This window comes from Chelon labrosus (assembly GCF_963514085.1).
Source record: "Chelon labrosus genome assembly, chromosome: 18".
In the NCBI taxonomy this organism is placed as follows: Eukaryota; Metazoa; Chordata; class Actinopteri; order Mugiliformes; family Mugilidae; genus Chelon; species Chelon labrosus.
In genome coordinates, this window is record NC_140351.1 from 23224094 (window position 1) to 23239354 (window position 15261).

A 15261-nucleotide genomic window follows, 5' to 3' on the forward strand; every position below is an offset into this window, starting at 1 on the left:
TGAAAGTTTCAGATATCATCGCTGTTTCCAGAAAATGGTGAAGAATGAAGGAAATTCTACTTACTGGTACTCAAAGCATCTTTACAGTCACAGTGACACCTCTCCATTTGCTAACAAAAGCTTGCACACACATCACACACCAGTGCCAAGCACTGGCTGCAACTTAGGGTTTAGTATTTTGCTCAAGGACACTTCAGCATGCGGCATGTTCAGAGGATTGAGCCGTTAACCCTCCGGTTCGTGGACTACCCACTCTACCCACTAAGCCCACCCGCGATGAATAAAGTGAAAGAAAAGATTAGATTTTTTTGTTTTCCTCTGTCTTAAACAGTCTGACCTCTGAGCACGGAGGCTTGGATACTCCCAATCAATCAGACAGCATTTCTGCTTTATTGAACAGTTTGGATCTGAGGGAGAAAAGGGAGCCAGCGACTCCATCATCCATCAATCCCTAATGGATGAGGGTGAAAGAGAAGATAATTGAGGTGGAGAGTAAGGGAGAGGAGCCGATTAAAACAGGAGGAAGAGAAGGAGAAGGAGAAAATCTAATCCGTCCGTGTGAACAAATGTCACCTGACTCGCAATTAGCTTTTATTAGACGAAGGTGGAGGAAGACCCAGCGTGTCATTAAACATAGAAGAGCTTTGCAGAACTAACGGCCAATGGAAGCTGTTGGACTCTGCACATGGACTCTGTAGACATGCAAAGTACAGTATATTGCACCACGAATTAAACCACTGTTACCTAGTGAAGACAGCGTGTTGAATGAACCTGCTGTTGACCACACAGACATCATAATGAGTATATGTCCAGGATTACACGTAAAAATGTCACAAACGGTTCCATTCTGAAACCAGATTCAGAGAATTAGGTCAGAGAAAATCATTGTTTTCATTTGCAGACCTTTTGACTTTGGCTTTGGGAAGCAGTTCAGCTGGATCTTAAATGTAACATTTTCTGAAGATACCTTTTAGGATGTTATTTGCTAAGTAGTATTTCTTTGCTATTTAGGGAAATATAGTCTTTTTTCATTAAAATATGAAGGAGTCCATGAGCTTAACCTCGATTATTTTCAACCAAAAAAAAAATTACTTCTAACTCACTCTGACTCTTTGCCAGTCCCCTTGATCTCTGCTCTGACTTTAGTTATTTTAGAGCCGAAGCTCAGAGCTCAACCCTGGAAGCTTCCATCGTCAGAGTAATGTCACTGCTGAGCTGTTTGCAGCAGAGAAAGAAAAAAAAATATATTCAATCATTTCATGAGTTATTTCTTGTATTTAGTTAGTTAACAGCTACAAGGACAGAATATTTTTAAAGGTTCTCTATACTAATGAGCATCACTTATGGTGCTTTTGTCTTAGGTGATCTTTTATAATGGTGGTTGTGTGTTTTTTACTGAATGAATGAGTTAAACTGTGTTAAATGTGTCTCAGGCCAACCCCAAATGTGGTCTGAGATCAGGTCAGTGTTCACACATGTACTTTAAGCTGGATACTGATCTGATCACTCAGGACAGATGATAATGTTAACGCTGAAGTTGATCTACTCTCCGAATGAGGCCATCTCATCTGCTTTCAGAATCGGCAGCCACAACATCTGAGCGTCCTTCACATTTCCATCCGACGTCTGTTTGTGATGAAGAAGAGTTTCTATTAACGACAGAGCACCGGCAGAAAATCAGAGGACAGATCAGCTGAAGTTAAACTGACATGTGCGCTTACAGTATAAGCCTGCTCTGCTGCCTCAGTGGTTGTGGTGTGTTAATCAGTGAGTGGAGGGAAGGCTAGGCTGATTACTGTTTAATGTTCAGGTAATAAAGCTGCAGGCACCTCGGCGCCATCTACATAGTGATCGCACACATCAGTGCTGCTCGACGCTTCGGCTGATTGCATTATAATATTCAGTTCATATTTAGCAGCACTCAGTGTTGAGAGGTAAATGAGTCAGAAGGACTCGGAACCAATCCTCACACAGAAACAGGAACTATAACCAGTCCAGTCCTTTTTATCATGGAACATGCAGCTACTGAATCCATGTCGACTAAAGGCTGTGACAAAACAAGAAAACATGAAAGGTCATCCGATCCAGACACAGGAGACGTCACAGTGAGAGGTGCTTTGAAGTTGGCTTGGCAGGTCCATACCTTGACATGATGAGGCATGCATGCCGTGTTTACACTGTACCAGGGTTCAAATCCGCATCTCAGTCAGTGAGAGCACTGAACAGACTGAAACAGAGAAATACTGTAATAAAATGACTTTATAAAGGAGTGTTGGCTTCCAACAGGCATCCTCTAGCTCCGATGGCATCCCATCACAAACACCCAGCCAGCCATGACTTTTTCAAGAGGCGGTATTCGTTCGGCATGGACGACCTGCTACCTTCCATTATCCGCTCAGAGGAGCTGCACCTGATCAGACAAACCTGCCGCACTTAGTCCCTTCCACTCCAGGTTCACGGTCAAACTCCATCAGTCTTTACTGACCTTTAATGTCTCTAAGCTTCACTTTCTCGGCGTCGGTTCAGTCGACAATTAGCATGGTGAATTTGGAGGTAGGAACCAAAGTAGTGGACAGTGTTTCCTCCAGGGAACTCTGTGTTCAAGTCATATGTCAATCAACCGCCTCAAACTTGAGGTCAGTTCACCGAAAGTCTTTTGTCCTATCTTTGCTGGACCTCTCTGAATTATAAAGGAGGAGTGAGACACTTTACCGCCTCGTGTTTGACCACCGCTGAAACAATTTGTCTTTACAAACACGACCACCATATTCCCTTGATGTTCCCTCCAGTTTTTCATCGCTTCATCTTGCTGAACTCACACAATTCGGTGAAACCATTTTTCTCTGTTTGTTAGCATCATAAATGTTTAATGTGGTGCTGGGTTGTATGTCTGTGCAGACTGGAAGGACCGAAGGAGAAAATAACAAGAATCAAACGAGAAGTGGAGGGGGATAAACTGCACTCTTCTTATAGCAAAACCCTAAACAGTTGGAATTGCAATGGGAAATGGACCCTGAACTCAGACTGTCAGACTGAAAGTGCTTCAGGTTAAGGTTAGCACACTATGGAGCGGCAGCTACTATAACTATAAAGGCCACATTCAGTTACATGTAGTTTAGGGCAAAAATGTCCTTAAAAGCTTTGACAGTTTGGAAGAGAAGTTCAAGTCCTCCAATTGAGCTCTGAAAGGCGATGAGTGCAGATAAAAAGAAAAAAAGCTCCTGTAATACTGAACCAGGTTTCACCAGAACTTGTTCCTGATTGTAGACAGTCCTTCTTCCTCCAGCTGTTAACCCTTGAAGCCGTTTTAAATGTCCACCTGATCTAAATGTCCCTACATTTAGTCAGTAACATCCGCAAATTGCAAGGCTAAGGAGTAGACATTCAGGAGACATTTGAAGTAGAAGTAGTCTCTCTGTCCCATCACCAGGGCATGGATTTGAACCATAGACTGTATATAAATATGGACAACACATCCCCACTACCTTACATTGGCCAAACTGACACTATTTTCCTGGGGATATGGGCAGCGCCATATTGTAAGTTTGGACTTTGGAGTCTGCGCAGTATGGTCCGAGAGTGGAGTGGTTTCGATGACCCATTCACACTTCTGCCAAACTCACTCGCATTTTTGTTTAATTAACACTGCGCTCTGATCTACCGCAACCAGTTACAAAAAAATTTTTGGATTATACTCTGTATGTATTCTCATGGTCCCATGGAACCGCTTCATGGAGAGGTTGGCATGGAAACCGGTTGTCTTCATGAAGTCACATCCTGTTTCTATAGTGTCAAATAACTAATTAAATGAAACTTAACCGAAAAATGGACACTTGAGTCTGCATCAGCATTAGATTAACTACCTAAAATGACAGAAACCGCCCTTGAAAAAAATATTTGATGTGTATTTTAGTGTTTTAATTTGGTCCAAGTCCCATCCACTAACATGGAGGGGCTGGAGCTTATGACCTATACTGCAGCCAGTCACCAGGGGGAGCTCTACTTGCTTTGGCTTTACTTTTGAGGAGTTGTTCCAGAGTCCATCTTCATACAGTCTATGATTTGAAGAGATAGGCTGACTTTTAGCTTTGTGTAATCATAAATCAAGGGCTAGAACCGGCTAATGGATCAACAAACACTGACATCGTTGAACTTGTAAAAATGTTCAACTGCAGCTAGGGTTGCCAACCGTCCCTTGAAAAACGGAATCGTCCCGTATTTAGAAATAAAAGCACCCGTCCCGTATTGAGCTGAAAAGGGACGCACTCTGTCCCGTATTACTGTGAGAGTCAAAAAATAGTCAGTAAAATGCCAATGGAAAATGAATAACAGGACGTTTTATATGAAAATTTACGGCAAACTTGTTCCCAGGCCCTGTCCTTCTCTGTGACCAATGAGCTGACAGCACATTCACACACGAGTATGACGATACAGAATACGCTCCTCCCATTGGTTGAGGTACTGTCGCTCGCGGAGAAGATAGCGGAAGACAACAAAGTAGCATGGGTGACAGTGACACAGACGCCGACACTGATTTAAGGGGCAGTACACCAAGTTCAAGCAACAATGCGATTTGTACTCCAAGAAAAAAGCAGAAAAGAATGCAGAAATACAGAGAGGATTGGGAAAAAGATAACACCTGGGTGGAAAAAGTGCGCGATAACCTCTATAAAGCGCACTGCACAGTGTGCCGGCGCACTTTTTCCATAGCCCATGGTGGACTGACTGATCTAAAGCAACATGCTTCCAGTGGTGGGCACATGCGAAGCATAAGGGACAACAAAACTAGGGGAACCCTAGATCAATTTGTAGTCCACCAGGCAACGCCAGAGGCAGATATGGTATGTAAAGAACTTTTTATTTTTAATATGGGAAAGTAGCAAGTGCAATGGATGTCAGCAGCATTTTATGGACAAAGATATAATTATTTTTTTCAAGTACAACTGATAGATGAGTACATTAAATAGATAAATAATACATACAATTAATACCGGCCAGTGATAAATGAGGCACTTGACCATCTATTTCGCGGGACGCTGAGCGCAGTTTCTATGGGAACCCGCACAGGATGGATATACATTCCCAACTTCATTGTAAGATTAATTTAAAGCTTTAGTTAATAAAATTATCAAATTAATTCAGTTGCTCTCATAATGTGTCTTTTTGCACGGGAAAATGTGGCAATTCTGATTGGCTGGTAATTTCAGAAACTTACCAGCCAAATTAGCACTATTACTGGATGAATGTTCTGCTTTATATCTATTGTTTTATTATTAATTTATTTTAAGTTAAGCAGGACGGGTTTATGTTTAAAAGAGATACTTGTTTTCTTCAGTGAATTTTGTTATTTTGTATTAAAGGGAATTGCTGGATAATAATTAGTTTTCCATGTGTTCATGTCACTCAAAAATATGCATCTAATTCAATTCAGGTGTGAGTCAAATAGTTAAAAAAATTGTTTGACTCACAAAAAAAGGGGCTAAAAAGATTCACCACGCCAGGAAGGGTGAAGGCAATCGGGTCGGCCGGACCTGCCATGAGGTGTCCCTTATTTTTTTTTCAGGGAGTTGGCAACCCTAAGCTACACCAAATTCAGTGCAACAGAAATATAGAAAACAAGTGCTACACCCATTTTAGTCACTGCAGTAACAGGCTAAAAGTACAAATACTTCCAGTATGAGATACCAGACACATCTCATGGATTGGAATTTACAACAAGGAAGAGGAGAAAATATGGATTCCATCGGTTGAAGACAAAAGTGGTAGAGTCCGGTCAGGACAAAATGAAGGTGAACCAGCTGAGATGAGAGATGACGGGCGGCCTTGGTAAAAGCTCCACTCTCTCCTGTCAGCTTTGTGATTCATGGTTGTGAAAATTTCTCTAAAATGAACTTTCAGATACGTCTAGGCTTTAAAGTGTAATGGATTATTAGCAGAACAATTGTAAGAGGAGAACGCTGTGTGAGAACAAATCCGACACAAGGACTGAAATGAAACCCCTCACAGGAAGTTTATTTACCCCCAGAGAACAGTCCAATTTAAAGCAGAGAGGAACGGAGTGTACTGACTGACAGGAAGTTGTGAGGAACTCCTGATGAGTTTTACTGAAGATTAAGAGGGACTTCCATTAATGTGGATGAAGAGATGAAGGACTGAAGAGGTGAAGAGGTGTGCGAGTGTGTTTGTGTCCACGTGTGGATGTGTTTGGCTGTGTGTGACATTTTGTGGTGTTTGGCGTCAGCAAACTGTGTGACATTGTTTGAGATGTGACGGCTCACGCAGCAAAGTGTGCGTATGTGTGTGTTAACTGTATGTGCATGTGTCTGAATCTGCGTGTGTGTTACCGTCACAGCAGCATGCTAATTCAGTGATATAATGCCACAGTGTCAGAGTAATTTATGTTAGCAGTGAGCGGCTCTGAACTCTCCCAGTTATCCTCCACACAGTTGTGACAGAGGCTGTGGAAATGAGTGACAAATGAAATGAGATAAAGAAGGACGAAGTGAGAAGGCAGAGTGAATCTTTCCACATCACCGTCATCACCACCATCGTCACTGTCGTCATTGTCGTCACCATCATCATCATGAAGTCTTCATGAGGACAGCCCTGTTATCCTGTTATAAACATGAGTTATCTGATCACAGGTGACCAGCCTTTAGAACGTATGATAATCAGTTAAAATGCGTCTTAAGTGACCTCTTATATTTCGATCACAGTTCTGTGCTCTGTATGCACACCATTTAGGAGTATTAGGATGTTGTGCAAACACCACCAAACATGTCTGAGTGACATGATCTCTAATGTGTCCTCATTATGCATCTTGAGTCTGTTCACACCTGTACTTTAAGCAGACCACTTCTGATCAGATCACCCAGCACATATGTTAATGCTAGGTCCAAACAGGAACATATTTTCACCTCTGCGATGATTCCCCAGAAAAAGCACCAAGTATTCAGCCTCTGTGAAGATGGACAGCGTGTCAACAGGCAGGTCAGGTGGCTGCTTAGGGACCCAGGTAAGTAGGAGGCCCCCGAGAGACAACAATCTTAAATTACAGCAGTGGTAGAGTTTTAAGTGACAGTAGAAGACATCTCTAAGGTGAGCATGTGCCGGTTGGACGTTAAATCACTCATGGATTGATAGCTCTGCCTGTTGCGTTACCATCTTGGCACATCCTGAAGGTGGAACAGACCTTCCACTTTTAATCTCCACATCCTCTTCCTCACATCACAGAGAAAAATACGAAATACACGAGAAATATGTGGATAGCATGGCGGACATGGAGGCAAAGGTGATTCTTTTGGGGCCAGAGGACAGAAAAACCTATTGTCCAAATTATCTTTTTTTCCAAGTATTTTCCCATCTCGAGTCATGTAAATTATCAGATAAAACTCCCCTAACTCTGTTCAGGCATAATCTTTGATCTTTATAGCTGCTGCAGTTGGGTGGGCTGAATGGAAATCAGGCTGAGAAAGAAGCAAAGGGCTGTAATTCTTCTGCAGGGACACGCTGAGGTCAAAATATACGTAAATATACACCGTGACGCACACAAACACAATTAGGACGGCTCTCCTCTTCACGTCAGGCAGCTGAGCTTTCAGGGACATCACCACACCGCATCCAGCTGTCAATTACAATAACCTCAGTGGGTGTTAATGAGTTAATTCCTTAACGAGCTGCCTCAATTAACCTCATCCTGCTTTTCATTTTTAATATCTCTGTGTTAATGTGTTTGGAAGATGACATCTTCCTAATTAGACCTAACTGCACCCCTGAGATGATCACTTAGTACAAGGCTTAATTGGATAAACGAACACAGAGTTTAATTGACTAAATTATCAGTGTTCTTGATCAAATAAGCATCTGGCTCTAAGGGCTAAAGACGGCTGATCGGGCTCTGACAATGTGGATGAGGTATGAGAGAGTGTCTCAGATTCACAGGGAGAATGCAGCAAGTGGTTGTTGCTAGGCATCCAGAGACCTCCTTTCTCTTTCGCTCTCTCATTTAGGCTGTAATTTCCTGAGCTGAGGTCTAATGGACTCTATAGGAACAAACACGGCAGACGGCTGAAGGACAGACTGTCTCACTGAACTGAGGTCAGCAGCAGAGAAACAGAGGTGTATTTTTTTTAATAACCATAGCTAATAATCTCATACAGAAAGTAATGTGCTGAGGTCTGGGGATAAACCTGAACATATCACACACTTGATGACTGATTTACACAAACATTTTCCGGTCAGGAACCTCTGTCGAGTATAAGCTCGAGAGCTTCTGAATTATAGTCCAATTCAACAAAACAAAACGACCAACCTAAAAGACAGATCAGTCTCAGTTGATTCAAGGTTCGAGATTCTTTATTGTCATATACTATTTAACAATGCAGCATCATTACCAGTAATGACATTTTGGGATTTGGTGCCAACTTAACTTCACAGAAGCAGTGAAATGCATTGTCTGCAGGCACCTCCTGTGGAGTACCACATGGCTCCATGTTAAGATCATCTTATTTTATTGTATTTATTTTCCCTGTACCCGCTTCCTTTATGGGTCTATTCTCAGAAGATACATCTGTACTGATGATCAGTGACCTTGCTCCTCCACTGCTGAATGTTTTCAATTCAAGAAATGTCGGCATCTTTGATTGTGATTTTAAAAAATCATTAAAAAAAAAATAAGTCAGTCAGTCAAGTCTTCCTTGCAACTGGTTCAAAATGCAACAGCAGGAGTACCAAGACGAGAGTCCACGTCTTCCTTAACTTCACATCATCCATCACTTTCACACTTGTAAGAACTTCGGAGGTTAAAAGTGACATAAAAGAGCTGCTTTATTCACCAAAATCATAATTACAACTGTGAAAACAACATGTGATCTCTTGTGTCACGCCATGGTCAAGAGGTCAGGAGGTTTTCTATTGTCAGTCCATATATAACAGGACTAAGTATTATACAAGGAACTGAGAATGAAGTGCATGTATGCACGCTTATGCAAACAACACAAACAGTGCAAACAGTTCAGATGGACAGTGACAACAGTGGAGAGATGACAGACGAAGTGAAAGACAAACAGCACAGTACTTATAAAAAGACACTATACAGCAACAGAAAGCAGAGCTGACTCATAAGCAGAGTATAAGTTAGAGTGATTGTAAACGTGACTGATTAGCAGCATAGTGTGTGCAAAGGGCTGAATATAGGTTATGATTTGATTGTGATTGGGAGTTAGCGTGTATATTGTGTAGGTGTATGCCAATTGTGAGTGACTGTGTTTACTGTGTATGTCTATGTTTGTGATTGTGAGTGAGTGTATAAACATTGTGTATGTTCAGTCCAGTCTCAGGGGATTCAAGAGTCTGATGGCTTGAGGGAAGGAGCTGTTACACAGTCTGATTGTGTTTGCCTGAATGCTCTGATACCTTTTCCCAGATGGAAGGAGGGTGAAGAGCGTGTAAGGGGTGTAAGGGGTGTGTGGGGTCAGTGGTGTAAATGTTTGTCATGGAGGGAAGAGAGACTCCAGTGATCTTCTCAGCTGTCCTCACTATCCACTGCAACGTCTTGCAGTCAGAGATGGCGCACTTCCCAAACCAGACAGTGATGCAGCTGCTCAGTTCCTCTGATGCATCTGTATGCAAGAATTAGCATAACAGAGATGTGGTCTGATTAGCGGACGTAGGGGTGGGGCCCTGTGTGCAAAGTCCACACATGAGATTTGCATGGGAGAAATCTCTGACGATAATAAGCAGTCCGTTGGGGTGAGCATTCTGCAGATCGCTAATAGAGTTCACAGAGGGCCTCCTTAGCATTAGCTAAACTCTGGTGTTGAGCCACGTCTCTGCGTAAACAAAGACACAGCAGTCTCTGAACTCATGCCATGTTGTCTGCTGGAGTTGGATGTAGTCCAAGTTTATTGTCCAGGGAGCGAAGTTTGGACAGTAGGATATATTAGAAACCTGGTGGGCTAGGGTTTGTGGGCTAGGGTTTCCATGCTTACGCTTTCTCGCGCACCACTTCTGCCATCCTTTCTCCAGTTCACTGGCAACTGGCAACCAGCAACTGGCAACAGGCAACAGCAAGGACTGGGGGCCTGGGCTCTGCAGCAGGTCGAGATCACCAAGCTTCTCCAGCATCATCATGCAGGTTGGTTGTTTCATGACTCCTGCATTGTAGTGGTGATTGGCGGCCATAGACATCAGTTCCTCTGGAGTTCACCTGCAGAGATTAAGTCGGGCTGGCAAGAAGAAATGGGGGATAATGACATGAATAGCTCCAGTTTTGAATCCAAAGTGGCCACTGCGTGTCGCTACCATGCTGCAGTCTTCAACTGGCATTAATGAGTGTGCATAAACGCCTGACTCAAACAGACAAATAGCCTGCATTGGGCAGGGACAATGGCCATGACCAAGCATAAAAGACCCAGCAAGATTGAGACAATTCATGGACTAAGACAAGTCTAAGTCAAAGGGCAGGTGAGACTGGCATGAGTCCAACTAAAAAGAACAAGATCATTTTGAGTCAAAAGACTAGTGAAACCAAAAGAAGTCTACAGAACCCCAAGTCCAAGAAGAGTGAGTCAAATGACCTGTGAGAATGAAACATGTCAGGGACTGAAACAAGCCTGAGTCCAAGGGCAAATGAGATTCACTTGAGTCTGAGTCAAGACCCCAAAAGACAAATGAGAAAGAGACAAGTCAAACTACTCACCAGACAGAGTTATAAATGATCAGACACTTGGACTGACCTTGAGAGAGGGAAGGGAAGGGGGAGGACAGATGAGATAACATTATTCACCGTCCTCCTCCATCCAAGTTAATAAGCAGATAGTCAGCGCCCCCAAACAGCTCAGACAAGAGTGCTCATTTAAACTTTTGTAGCCAGAAGGTTCGAAAATATGTCGTACAATTTTTGTGGTAGATAAATCAACAATCTAACAGCATTTGTACGGTAAGGAACAACTTTATTTATTCATTAGAGTGATGGGTTTCAGCTTGTGGTCTTCATCAGGGTCATCCTTTCGACTTTTCTACTTTTCTACACTTTTCTCCGTGCACCTTGGTAGTGGGTAAAGTTGTGCCAGAAAAAACATTTTATACAACTCTTTATAGACTCAAGCTGTTGGCTCCTGATTTTTTATGAGTTTTGAAAAATAACCTGCAAACCATGAAAGTTTCAGAGCTCATGCCTTCTCACACAATTCTCACTCCTGCTCCCCTGAAGATGCAACGTCTCCAGTCCTGCCCTCAGGGCAATATTTATATTTTTAGCTGCACTGCACGGTAAGACTTCAGGTCCAGACTGGCAATAGAGCTACAACAAAGGTTGGCTGCAACGTCTCCTCATGTCTCCAGACCAAAAAGCTGCACTCGAATGCACCACAAGACTACAACCACTGACCAGCTGGTACATGGTTTCTGCACCTGAGAGGAAAAATTTACCAAAAACATATCAGCAGGGGTCTGCATTCATCGTTTAAAAGGGAAACAGTACGCAATACTGTTAGCTAATAGGCTAGGGAGAGTTACTTGCAGATGGAAGGCTATGATGCCAGGAAGAGCTACTATTGGTTGGGAGGCTAGGAATTTAGAAAAGCTACTATTAGCTGGGAGGCTAGGGCACTAGAAAGAGCTACTATTAGCTGGGGGGTTAGGAAGACTTACTATTAGCTAGGACGATATGAAGCTAGGGAGAGCTATTATTAAATGGGAGGCTAGGAAGTCTTTCCTCAAAACACATGAAGAGGAGGAGTGGCAGTAATCTTCCACTCTGATTTATCTACACTGCCTGACCAAACAAAAGTCGCCACCTGGATTTAACTAAGCAGACAGGTACAAACCTCCTATTAGATAATTACTGCATGGACGATTATCTTTCACCTGGCAACAAGTTTTCTAACCCCAACTGATGCAATGAGTAGCTTCTCATTTCGGCACTGATGCCTCACAGGTGGTTAGCACTGATGCCTCACAGCGAGAAGGTCCCGGGTTCAAATCCATGGGCCGACTGGGCCTTTCTGTGTGAAGTTTGCATGTTCTCCCTGTGTCTGCGTGGGTTCTCTCCCGGTACTCTGGCTTTCTCCCACTGTCCAAAGACATGCTTTGAAAAAGAAGCGTTCTTTTTTTTACCACAGTAAAAGAAACGTGTGTATGTCGCAATTATGGGGTTACTGTGGCAACAGCAAAGCAGCACAATGTGGAGAGACACTTGAGTTCATTACGCTAGCTTCCATGCTAACTGCTAACTAGCTGCCTGGCAGCGCACTATGGGCGGAAAAAGGCTGTGAGTTAAAGACAGTCTATTTTACATGAGGAGGAAGGAGCCAAAAGACGTAAGTGAAGCATCATTTAACAAAACGGATGTTTTTAGTGAAACACTGTGGCAACGTTAAACTCAAATATTGAACTAAAATGTGAAAAATGATTAGTTCTAAAAGTGTAACAGATGTAAATTTTTGTTAAAATGCTACAGATTTGTACAAATGTGATATGATTCATTTAAATATGTGAAAGAAGTTATATTTTTTTAATATTACATTACTGGTAGTTTCTGGTAGTTACATGGGACAACGTTCTTGATTCGTCAAAGTTCATGAAAAATGTCCCAAAGGTGTTAATACGAACAAAAATAAAACAGGTGACAAAGTGCTGCAAATGTGCTCATTCATACAGTGCAGTTAAGAAAGATAGATGAGTCAGAGAGAGAAGTGATAGCTCAAATGTTGAAAATGAATTATAGGAACAAAAGTAAATAATGATAAATGTTGCATGTTTAAATAAATAGGTTTCTACCATGTAAATCATTACTAATATTTATTGTGAGGATTCATTAACAACAATATGACATAACAACAACCACTAACATGAGGAGACAGCCTCATCACACGTATCAGTTGTTAATATTATTACCATTCTTATTATTAAAGGTGAACTTTGCGACTATGTTCTCCATTAAGTTTGTATCAAAGGTAGCCCTTCGAATTACTCCGTATCCTTGAAGTAGCTCTTAGTTTCAAAAAGGTTGATGACCCCTGGTCTATAGTGTTGCTGCCAGACCAACATGTGTTGTTGGAGTCTCTCTGTTGGGAACTGATTCTGCTCCAGCAAAGGTCTACCGGGCCAATCCAATCAAATCGTTTGGGTGGGCTTTATGTGGTGATGGACAGAAGAGTAACAGTGGCATAGTCACACAAGTCATCTGAGAGAACGATATGGCTCTGATTGGTTAGAGGATTATTAAATAGATTTTTTTTTGTCTGTATCTGTTGAAACACGCCCTTAATTAAATTTAAATGGAGAATTACCAGAGTCTGAGAAGATTCTGAGAAGAACTGACTCTGTTAAATGTGTCTGAAACCAGCGACTACTACCTGATAAATCTGAAGTTCATCTGTGAGCATCTCTGAGACCTGGAGGATCCTTCAGCCTGTTTAAGGCTCTATCCTTCATTAAATCTGGTTTCTGTCAGTCGTTCCTCTGCACAGCCTTTCCTCCTCTAGATGTATAATTTTAGACTAAATCAGCGTCAGATGGCGGGTAGCTGAAGGATTCCGATGAAATCCTGCCTTTGACAGTAATTAACAGCTGTATTACAATTTGAGACACACAATCTTGAATGTGCTCATCACACACGTTAACACAATTAAACACACAGATACGAGATACGTACTTACAGTCTTCCTTCATCTCTTATTCTAGACGCATTAGCATCCGCATGTAAACATACATTCAGCCCATCCATCCACTCAGATTCTGCTGCTGCTGCAGTTTCCCTTTTTTTTATTCCTTTTGGGAGCCAATTATTTCAAACACGCAGTCACATGCTGCTTTCTGCGAACCAGCTTCTTTGATCATCCGAACACACACATCTGACGACAGACCTGCAGAGCAGCTGTCCTCAGCTCAACCTGTTTTCATACTTGTGAGGACATTCATGTGACCTGTATTCCGAAAATGTCCACACTAAATGAAAACAAACTTAAACTGAGGAGATGAACTAATAACTGGAATCACATTGATCCAGTTTCTGGCAGCTGCAGCGCCACCTCTCTGCTAAACCTTAAAGCTTCCTCCGCATTCAGATGATTGCTGATACAGTTGATTGACATATGACTCAAGTACAGAGATCCCCAAACGTTTACGCTTCCTTTCTTTACGCTTTCCTTCTTCCTTTCATCCTTCTCTTTCATTCTTTTTTCTTTCCATCGTACTTTCTTTATTCGTTCCTTGCATAGACAGTCTAAAAATGGGCCGCCGAACTGCTCCTCAAAAGTCAAGCCAAAGCAAGTAGAGCTCCCCCTGGTGACAGGCTGCAGTATAGGTCATAAGCTCCACCCAACTAAAACACTAAAATACACGTCAAATGATTTTATTTTCCAGGATGGTAGTATGGTGGGGTCATCAATATCGCGTTGCTCCACTCTCAGACTGTACTGATCAGACTCTGGCTCCAAACTTGCAAGATGGCGCTGCCCATATCCCCGGGAAAATAGCGGCAGTTTGGCCAGTGCAAGGAAGTGGGGACACATTGTCCATATTTATATACAGTCTGTGGTTAGTTCCCTCCTCCTTCCTTCCTTTCATCCTTCCATCGGATTCTTTTTTCTCATCTACCGTTCTTTATTTGTTCCTTCCTTCATTCCTTTGTTGTTCATTCTTCCTTCCTTCCTTCCTTCATCCTTTCTTCCTTCCGTCCTCCCTCTCATTCTCTTTCTTTATTCTTTGAAGGGCTTGCTCTGCCCTTCACCAACCTCTCGTCATCATCTTCCTGCAGACGTGATGAAGGTCTCAGTTTCCTCATGGCTTCGATCAGCTGATGTGTTCACTGTGTGTTTCTACCTTTACGTTTCTCCCTCAGCTCAGGTTCGCTCTTCGAATCCACAGGACGGAATTATTCTGGAAACATTCTGGAAACATTCCCACTGTTGTTAAACACACTCGCTAAAGCCGCTCACCTCGTATGAACTGATGAACTACTTCTGTTTGTGCTGCATTAAACACACTAGGTCACAGGCTCACACACACAGACGGATGTAGGGCTACCTTTGTGAGGGCTTTCATTGACATAATGCATTCCCTGGCCCCTTACCCTAACCATCTCAACTAAGTGCCTAACCCCAACCCTCACCCTAATCCTAACCGTAACCTAATTGTAATCTTTAGTCTAAAACTCAAACTACTTCTCAGAAAGATAGGTGTACAAGAGTCAGACAGACACTTCCTTCTTCTTCTTCTTCATCATCCCCCTCCTTCTTCTTCGTTCGCATCTTCTTC